The 9373-nt window shown below is 37.2% G+C and overlaps 1 pseudogene; it reads left to right on the top strand.

Moving 5' to 3' along the window:
- Positions 1–320: 320 nt before the first annotated feature.
- On the top strand, positions 321–767 carry LOC138174829 (large ribosomal subunit protein uL15 pseudogene; annotated as a pseudogene).
- The last annotated feature ends 8606 nt before the right edge of the window (positions 768–9373 follow it).

Below are 9373 nucleotides of genomic sequence, written 5' to 3' on the forward strand. Positions count from 1 at the left end.
GGGTAAAATGACTGTGAAGAAGATAGTCAGTGAATGAAATGAACAGCATGGGCATAGACTGGTATTTATGTCTGATTTCCCTTCAACATCCCAGTGTGATAGGGTAAGCTGACAGTATTTAGAAACTTTCTTATTTCACTCACTCTTTGTTGTGTGAGGGTGTTATTTTCTACATCTTGGCATATGAAGATCCAAAGTGTGCTTCATGTCCCAATCAAACCAAGAATGTGTGATGTAGGAGCCAGAGGAATGGCAAAGAGGTAGAAGTAAAGAAGACAAGAATATAGGCCCAACTTTTCTCTTTTCTGGAGGCCTGCAACATGCCTTCTCAACTAAAGAAGATGCAGAAGCTCTGTGAGCACATCAGCCATGGCCACAGGTGCATCGGCAAGCACCAGAAGCACCCCGGAGGCCGCGACAATGCAGGAGGGTGGCACCATCACCAGATCAACTTTGACAAATATCATCCAGGTTATTTTGGTAAAGTGGATATGAGGCATAACCACTTGAAGAAGAACCAAAGCTACTGCCCAACTCTCAACCTTGATAAGCTGTGGACACTGGTCAGTGAGCAGACCAGGATTAATGCTGCCAAAAACAAGGAGGGCTTTGCCCCTATCATTGATGTTGTGCAGTAGGGCTACTACAAAATCCTAGGAAAAGGGAAACTCCCCAAGCAGCCAGTCATCATGAAGGCAAAGTTCTTCAGCTGACAAGCAGAGGAAAAAGTCAAGGGTGTTGGTGGAGCCTGTGTCCTTGGGGCATAAAAATTCGTTATCAAATATAACAAATGACTTTATTATTAAACATCCTTGGTTTTGCCACACACACAAAAAGAATATAGGCCCAAATGAAGTAAAGCCCATCATGAACTGTCAAAAAGGAAAGCTGAAAATGGAGCCACCAACATGGGGACCCAGTCACTCTCTTACTATAATGAATGAATGAAGAAACATTTATTAAGCACTATGCAAAGCTCTGGGGACACAGATGGAAAAAGCAATGAAGTCCTTGCTCTAAAAGGGCTACTAGAAGAAGACAACATATATAGGGGAATGGTGGGAGTGGGTACATATTGCTATTGGAGAAGCCACAAAGATGGTGAATTAAGTCATTGCTTGACATGAAACTAGAATCAGTGGAGAACTGTCCCTGGTGCCTTCTTTTTCCTTTCATGGTAATTAATAGCACATTAGACAGCTGGAAGAGTTCATCTAAGAGGAGAGAAAACTAACTGAGGGCAAGATTGGCATAGAGAAATATGTAAGGAATACTTCAAAAATACAAATGATGGATAAGGAACATTTTAAAGTCTATGAGGATGAGATGAGAAGAGGGAACAATGAAAATAAAGATAGCTGGGACCTGAGTAAAGTTTTATCTTTCTGAAGAGCTTGATATACAACTGTACTAGAGAGAACATAGTCCATAGACCATGAAAGCTACTTGATTAGAGTGTGTTAATGAGCTAACATGGATTGAACACACTGTTTTGTGCTGAGAGCATTTGAGTTATATAGCACAGATACATACTTATTCAGAACCAAACAATAGGTTTTCAATGTCTTCCATGTCATACAGTCATTTCAAGGCAGTTGTCAAAAGAATGAAAACTTGTGTGATTGAATATTCATGAAATCCAGGATGGTATTTAACATGGTGTGGTACAGTACAAAGAGCACTGAATTTGGAGTCAGAGGATCTGCATTTGAATCCTGACTTTGATACTGTGTGACTCTGGACAAATCATATCCCCTATAAAAGTCTTGGCATCTTTATCTGTCAAATAAAAGGATTAGATTAAATGATCTCTAAGGTCTATTTCAGATCTAAAAACAATATATATGTATATATAATGTGTATGTATATGTGTATTTATGTATATATACATATGTGTGTACATGTGTATATATGTATACACACATATATACACGATATCAAGTTGCTTGCTATCTCAGGGAGGGAGGGAGGAGGGGAGGTAAGGAGAAGGAGAGGAAGAGAGGAAGAACATTTGACACTTTAAATTTTTTTTAAATGTTAAATTTTCTTAACATGTAATTGGGGGAAATATTAAAAAAAAACCCTATGTCCATGAGCTAAAACAATTAATTGGAGATATGGATTTTAAGTGGTGGGATGGAAAATTAGAAATGAGTAAGAATACAGATGTTAGGAAGGTAAAGGTAAAAGGGAGAAAAATATTCAAGAGTCATGGAAAGCAGCAGAAAAGAATGCTTTAAAGAAATGAAAGAAAATAAAAGTATGGAATGATCACTAAGACATCAGTAAGGTGCAAGTTTGGAAGATAGAAATAAACCTTTTCATGTTTTGTGATAATGTTAATATAGTCATGGACATGAGTTTGTCTGTTATAGTTGAATTCTCAATCCTTTATGTACTTGTTTGAGAGGGAGTAGATATGTTAGTGTTAAATAATTTACCATCAGTATGGTAGCTGATCTTAATGCTGTTTTTGTCCTCATTGAAGGTGTCTGACTACATCACTGAAAATATCCTGCTAAAAAGCATGGAAGTAGGGGTGGCTAGGTGGTGCAGTGAGTAAAGTGCCACCCAGGAGTCAGGAGGACCCAAGTTCGGCTGCAGCCTCAGACACTTCACACACACACACACACACACACACACACACACACACACACACACAAATTAGCTGTGTAACCTTGGGTAAGTTACTTAAGCCCAATTGCCCTCCAAAAAGGCAAAAAAAAGCATTTAAGCAAGTTTATAGTCCTGATTTACTCTACTGGTGCCCGGGAAAGTGTGTGAACATCATCTTTTTTCCAGAACCCTTGCAAGCATGCTGTCATGAAACTGACATACAATATTGATGAACTTCTTCCCGAAACCAAATTTTGCCATGATCTTCTGCAAGACCTTGTGACTGACAGTATCAAAGGCCTTGGTCGGTTCAACAAATGTTGAACTGAATTTGGAGTCAGAGAACCTACATTTGAATCCTGACTTTGCACTGTGTGACTCTGGACAAATCATATTCCCTATAAAAGCCATGGCTTCCTTATCTGCCAAATTCAGGGATTAGATTATATATATACATATACATACATACATATATACATATACACACACACACACACACACACACACAGACCTCTGTTCTGCTCCTGGCATTTCTTCTGGAGTTGTTGGGCAGCAAACATCATATCAACCATTCCTCAGCCCTTTCTTAAGCCACACTGGCTCTCAGGTAGATGACCATCTTTCAGGTAAAGGATCAGCCTATTAAGGAGGACTCTGGCAAGAGTCTTGCCAGCAATGACTATATGTGGTGTAGTGTCTGCTTTCACAGTCTGTGGATTGTGGCATTGTGGACAATCATGGCTATGTTTTCATACTTCCAAAGAATGAGTGATTTTGTAGGGGGTGTAAAGGAAGGTCTGTTTGTGGTAGTAGGAGAGGTAGGTTAGAAGGAGAGGGGTCTGTGGCAATCCTTTTGAAGCCATCCCACACAGCAATGAAGCAACCACAGAATCATGGCTCCCTTCCCACCTCTAAAACCTCAAGACCCTACCATTTGAGAATATGATACTTTGATATAATATTCCTGATTGTAGCCCTTTGTCTTTAGTGTTGTATTGCATTGGTATGTTCAAGAACCACCATGGTGTTTCAAGTTTCTTTGACTATTATGTCTTAAAAGTCATAATTACCAATATCAGAACCAAAGGTCTCTAAATACCTCTGGTTCCATTAAACATAACCTTACAAAACCCCTTTATAAGTCATCTTGGATTACCACAGGAGTATAGATTTTGAGCTAGAAGAGACTGCAGAAGTCTTCTGGGTCAACCCCTTCATTTTACAGATGAGGAAACAGGCCCAGAAATGTTTAGTGGTTTGCCATTATTCACATAGCTAGTAAATACAAGAGCCAAGATGTGTACCTAAGTCTCTTCACTCTAAATCCAATTGCCCTTTGAGGTTGATTTAGTTCTGGAAGGGTTCTTAGAGGCCATATATTTCAATTCTTTCTTTTTAGAGATGAAGAAATTGAAGTCCAGAACAGCTGTGACTTGGCTCGAGGTAGCACAAGGGGCAGGGTCAAAATTTAAAAATTCGAACTCAGACTCTCAAGACTCCAATTCTATCACTCTTTTGACCATGCCATATGCCTCTTTTTACTAAGGTGAATCTGAACGATTCTCTTCCTCATATGAAATTTGTACAAATATATATTATTTATTTATTTGCAGCAAAGTAAAGAACTATTAATGCTTTTCATTTCTATTTTTCTACCAAAAATTGGAGTACATGGATTTTTATTACACGGTACTACTTTTACTTTGATTTTGACAAAAATCACTTTGAGTGAAGAATTACTTGCAGTATGGATAATATTTTCAGGAGATGGCAGATAGAAAAATGACCAAAAATTGCTGCTGTTTAGCTTTCTTTTTATTTCATATGCATAGTGAAATAATTAGAAACAACACAGTATGCTCTTTTCATTTGATGAATCAATGCTGGGAAGTTCCACCCTAGAAGTTCAACTAGAGCAGGTTTGACCTTCTTCCATAAATCAGCTGAGTCAATTCAGTGATTTCATAGCCAGAATAACTAATGAAATCCTTTTCCTTCTCTTCATTATCTGCACATAGGCTATACACATGCATGCATGTTCTATGTACATACATCAAAATCTAAGCTATCTGGAAGGATTTGACATCTTTTTATCAATATTTTTTTGATGATTTTAATAAAATTTTCATTCATTTGTGATCATCTTGCATATGATATCCCTAAACCAGAAGTTGATAGGTAAGATAAGAAACACATAAATTGGTATTTATCCTCTACAAACTCACCTCACAGATAGGTAGGAGAAGAGCCCTTTGAAAAGAGATTAAGTATATTGTAACTTAGGTGTGTGTACAACAAGACAAAAATTTTCTCACTTCTGATCATTGAAAAGATATTTTAAATGATGAGATCTCTTTTTTTTTAAAAAAAGTATTTATTTTTAGTTTACAACATTCAACTCCACAAGCTTTTGAGTTCCAAATTTTCTCCCCCTCCCTCTCCTTCCCCTTTGCTCCCTTCCATGGCAGCATGTAATCCTATATAGGTTCTATATATACCTTCACATTAAACATTTTTTTCACTTCAGTCATGTTGTATAGAATTATAACCAATGGAATGAACCACGAGAAATAAGAAACAAAACAAAAAAGAAAAGAAAGAACAAATAGTTTGTTTCAATCTGCATTCAGGCTCTGTAATTCTTTCTCTGGATGCAGATAGCTTTTTCCAACATGAGTCTTTTGGAATTGTCTTGGAACCTTGCATTGCTGAGAGGAGCCAAGTCTATCAAAGAGATCTGTTTTTTCAAAAACATATTATTATCAAAAAGATAAAAAGGATGCCTCAATTCATGATGAATTTCTCTCCATCATTTTCTAATGCATCTATAAATGAGGATTTCTTTATAGAAGGTAGGTCAATCAGTCAATCAACCAATGTTTACTGATTGCCCATTAAACATGAGGCAGTGTGGTTCAGTGGAACAAACATTGTCTTTGGAGACAGGGAACCTAGTTTCAAATCTAACCTTTAATATTTATAATGTGACATTGGCCAAGTCACAACCTTTTGAGGGCACCAGTTCCTTCCTCTGTAAAATGAGGGGGCTAGTGAACCAAATGAGCTCTAAGTTCCCTTCTAGCTATAAATCTATGAACTACAGGCAAGGCATTTTATGGGCATCATGTGGATCCAGATATGTAAAATATTGGTTCTTACCTGCAGGAGTTTACAAGCCAGCTGGGAGGTGAGACAATTACATGTGAAAAGTGACTTTAAAAAGACAATACTTGGTAAGTGGAACGAAAAATTGTGTTAGAGTCCAGGGGAGGAAGTTATCATTGTAGGTTTTGGTTGTGAAGGATCCTAAAAAAGGGGTAGAACTTGAGCTGAGCCTTTAAGGATACAGGGCAGCTAGGTAATAGGATAGAGCTCCACGCCTGCAGTCAGGAAGTCTCATTTTTGTGAGTTCAAATCTGGCTTCATACACTTACTAGTTGTGTGGCCCTGGGTAAGTCACTTAATCCTGTTTGCCTCAGTTCCTCATCTATAAAATGAGTTGGAGAAGGAAATGGTAAATCATTTTAGTATCTTCACCAAGAAAATTCCAAATGGGGTCACCAAGAGTCAAACACTACTGAACAAACAAATAGGATTTGAATAGACATAGAGGAAGGGACATAATATTTTAGGTGAGAGAAAGGCATAGATGAAGCAGTAGTAAGAATGCAAAGAGGCCTGTTTGAATGACAGAACATGGACCAGTTCAAGCTCTTTGTAGCATAGAAAAAAGCTACTGTTGGGAGGTAGCAGGTGGTACCTTAAAAAATTAGGTTACATCTAGAGCATGGACTTTCTTTAATTCATATTTAAGGAGATTTGCTTAGATTTTGGATTTTAGGCTCTGAGAAGTCATTGCTGAATTTTGAGCAAGTAAGTCTCATGAAGGAATTATTCAGGATGACATGTCTGGTGGTGGTGTTTAGAATGTCTTGGAGGCTAGAGAGACTAGAGGCAGGAAGATCTGTTAGAAGGTGATTGTAACAGTCCAGATGTGTAGTGATGAGTGTCTGAGTTAGGGTTATGGAAGGGAAAATAGAAAGGAAGAGACAGACAGAGATGATAAAAAGAAAAAAATTAACAAACAGGAAACAGTGGCAAAGGAGAAACAGGGCCTTAAAATGACTGAATATTTAAAAAAATGAAAAAGATAGTCAATTCAATTTTAGACATTTTATGTGACTGTGAAACATATAGAGTGAAATAACCAATGGGAGTATATTTGGAGATGAGAAACTGGAAAGGTCAGACCAGGAGATATAGAGTTGTGTCACCAGCACAGAGGTGGTAGGTAGTTGAATTCCTGAGAGTGGATGGGTTCTCTGAGGTCATCCTGAGGACAGAATATATGTATATGTAGAGAGAGGAGCAGAAAACTAAAGAGAGACTCTGCAGAGTTGTTAGAGGTGGGAGGTAAAAGAGGAGCCCCTGAAGAAGACAGAGAGTGAGTGATTAAACATTTTTATTTGGAAAACCAGAGTATGCTAAAAGGGAAGGCTAGGGAAGATAGAGTTTAAGAAAAGGATGGCTAACAGTGTCCAATGCTACAGATGGACAAGTAATTCAGTCCTCAGTTCCTCAATTTTGTCCCACTGCCAGGATTGGCATCTTCTCTCTAATTTTACATTATCTCTCTTGAGAATCCTATCATCCTCCATATTCAGATATTGTTACTGTGTGTAATTTACAAGAGGTAGTGTGGAATAGCGGATAGAAGTCCAGCCTTGGAGTCAATAAGACTTGGGTTCAAGTTGGCTATGTGACTAGAAGCGAGTCATTCAACTCTTGGTGTCCTAAGCAAAATTAATTACATTTATGTATGTGTATATATCCATACAATTAGATACTGATTGCATTTTATATTACATACATGTACACACAACTGTCCATCTATTATCTATGTTCCTATAATAAATGTATGTATGTATCTATCTATCTAAAATCTTCCTTTCCTTTTTCACCACTCCATATATATATATATATATATATATATGTATGTATAATCTCCTAAGAGAACATAAGATCCTTAAAGGCAAGGAAAATCTCACTTTAGTATTTGTGCTCCTAGCACCTGGGCTTAGGTTCTTATTAAAGGTCTATCTAATGTATACATACATATAAACACACACATGTATATGTATGTATACATGTATACATATGCATATATACATAAGTATGTATTTATGTAGGTTGTTGTGAGTGTGGTACAGTGGAAGGAATCCTTTCTGAATTCAGCATTCTTGCTGAATGTGGAGTCAATGGATCTGGGTTCAAATAGTGGTTCTAATAGCTAGCATTTATAAAACACTGCAAGGTTTGAAAAACATTTTACAAATATTAACTCATTTGACCCTCACAATGACCCTGGGAGTTAGGTATTGTAATTATTCCAATTTTACAGATGAGGAAACTGAGGTAGATAGTAGTTAAGTAACTTGTCCAGGGTCATACAGCTATATCAAAATATCCCACCTAATTACTTTAGTGTTTAATACATGATTGTTGAATGAATCCTACAAATGCATTTTATTGGTAAAATGGGAGCTAAAGTTAAATAAAACTAAGTTTCTGAGGTTGGATTCGCATTCATATCTTTCTGACTCAAAGTCTAGTACTGTAAGCACTGTACCACCTACCTACCTCCTCACTGATTTTTATTGCTTATTACCTATGTAAGCTTGAGCAAGTTGCTTCACCTCTCTGGGTCTTAGTTTCTTCTGTATAATGAGAAGACTGAGTTAAATGGCCTCTAATGTCCCTTCTCTAAATCTTATGATCCATTACCAGGAGAACTGCAGAAACACATCTTTGCTAATGTTGACTGACAATGAACAGGAACTTGCAAATACATCTGTTACACAGGAGTTTAACAATGGGAGTTAAAGTTAAATAACCAAAAAAATTTCAAAATATCCCACCTAAATACTTTGGTATTTAATACATGATTGTTGAATGAATCTTACAAATGCATTTTATTGGTAAAATGGGAGCTAAAGTTAAATAAAAGATATTTTAAAGTGTCCCTCTCAAAGAGAGGGAAGATTCACTCCATCCATCTTACACTAATTATTTGCTCCCATATTTTTGCTCCTGATTTTAATTTCCCTTTTCTGTTGTTCATGTCTCAGGTTCTGCATGCTTAGAAATTGCTTGGCAGTTCAAGCTTTACCTTCTACATAGCCTATCATTGCCTTCTTGGCAGATTGTCAAATCTGTCCAGGCGATACGTCAGCCCCAGTCCAGATTAGACTAGTTGATCTAAGAAACAAGCCAGTGCAAAACAGCAAGATCCTCGTTAATTTTAATTAACAGTTCCAAACAGAGTTGCAAAACAAGGTCATTTTCCCTAAATGAATTATTAGCGCTGTAAGGAACAGACTTCAAGCGGCATTTTAAAACCTGGACTGTGAGCAAAATTTGTCTGTGATTATGTATGCCTTCCCAAACCAGTCCACCTTTGCAGGGTTTAAATGGGTATTACCTAGAAATACTGAAGTCAAAAGTTGCCGCTGACTTTCTTTTCTAACTTCCAAAATGGTCTGATTCAACTTTTGGGGGATATAATCGAGCAATAAAATTTTGAGCTGATTCAATTCAATGGATATTTGTGTTCTAGGTACTATGTTAGGTAGGACCTAGAATGTAAAGACAGTCTTTGCCCTCAAGGAGTTTACATTCTACATATGTGATCTTGGTCAAATTGATTCACTTCCTCCCAACTCAGTTATCTCATCTAGAAAATGAGGGGGATGGACTC

Source organism: Petaurus breviceps, unplaced genomic scaffold (assembly GCF_028583685.1).
Source record: "Petaurus breviceps papuanus isolate PSGF00001 unplaced genomic scaffold, PetGlider_PUasm1.0 76, whole genome shotgun sequence".
Classification (NCBI taxonomy): domain Eukaryota; kingdom Metazoa; phylum Chordata; class Mammalia; order Diprotodontia; family Petauridae; genus Petaurus; species Petaurus breviceps.